Source organism: Poecilia reticulata, chromosome 1 (genome assembly GCF_904066995.2).
Source record: "Poecilia reticulata chromosome 1, P_reticulata-male-v2, whole genome shotgun sequence".
In the NCBI taxonomy this organism is placed as follows: Eukaryota; Metazoa; Chordata; class Actinopteri; order Cyprinodontiformes; family Poeciliidae; genus Poecilia; species Poecilia reticulata.
The window spans coordinates 10247137-10248476 of NC_088830.1; positions in this window are offsets into that span (position 1 = coordinate 10247137).

Below are 1340 nucleotides of genomic sequence, written 5' to 3' on the forward strand. Positions count from 1 at the left end.
TCAGATTGTCTCTCTTGTGCTTATTTCTGGTTATTAGTTAAGAAATTAACAGATTCAGAACCAGAAGACCTGAGGGGCCTAGACGGTTGGTGCAACAGCAGATCTTTAATGTATTGTGATGCTGAGCCGTTTGGTGATTTATAAACTAACAACAGTATTTTAAATTCTGCTGGTAGTTTATATCCTCTCAGTGGAACTGGGGTGATGTGCTCTATCTTCCTGGTTTTAGTGAGAACACGAGCAGCAGCGTTCTGGATGAGCTGCAGCTCTTTGATTTTTTGGACAGACCTGTGAAGGCGCTGTTGCAGTAATCAAAGCGAGTAAAGATAAATGCATGGATGAGTTTCTCTAGATCGTGCTGAGACATAAGTCTTCTAATCCTGCAGATGTTCTTCAGGTGACAGAAGGCCGACTTTGTCTTAATGTGGCTCTGAAGGTTCAGGTCATCACTACTCCCAGGTTTCAGGCTGATCGCTAGTTTTTAGTTGCAACATCTGAAGCTGTGCATTGATTCTAGTTCGCTCCTCTTTAGGCCCAAAAATAATAACTTCAGTTTTGTTTCTCTGGAGAAAGTTTTGGCACATCCTCACATTTATCTGTTCTAGGCATCTGTTTTGTGACTGGATTGGTTCAGTCACCTGGTGACATCGTAATGTATAGCTGTGTATCATCTGCATAGTTATGGTAGCTGATCTTATTTCCTGTTATAACCTGAGCCAGTGGGAGCATATAAATATTAAATAAAAGGGGTCCGAGGATTGAACCTTGGGGTACCCCACATAATACCTTTGACCTGTTTGATAAGAAGTTTACAATTGAAACAAAGAAATCCCTGTTCTTTATGTAGGATTCAAACCAGTTGAGTACTGGACTGGAGAGTCCGACCCAACTCTCCAGTAGTTTTAGTAATATGTCGTATGTACATTTATGATAACAACCAGTATTTTAATTAGAAAAAAACAGCTAACCAATGCATGACATGTAGAGTTGAATGTGTGAAGTGTTTGTGTGGATTATCTTGACCATTTTGTGTTGCAATAATATATGTATGTATATTTTTATCTTTGTACAATAAAGCAGCAAACGTCAACAAAATGGCCCAGTTTAGACTTTATATTTTTATAAAAATATTCAACCTGGAAGCTGATAACATTGTTGTTTAGAACAACTTCCAGAAAGTTCAACTTTTTTTTGTTCATGTCAGTCCGTAGAACATTTACCCAGAAGGTAAGATGTTTTTCTTTTCTTTTGGGAAATATGTGCCATCTCTCCCATGGGTGCTGTTTCAGTTCGGTCCCTTTGTTACTGTTGAGTTGTGAAAACTGACCTCAACTGAGGCC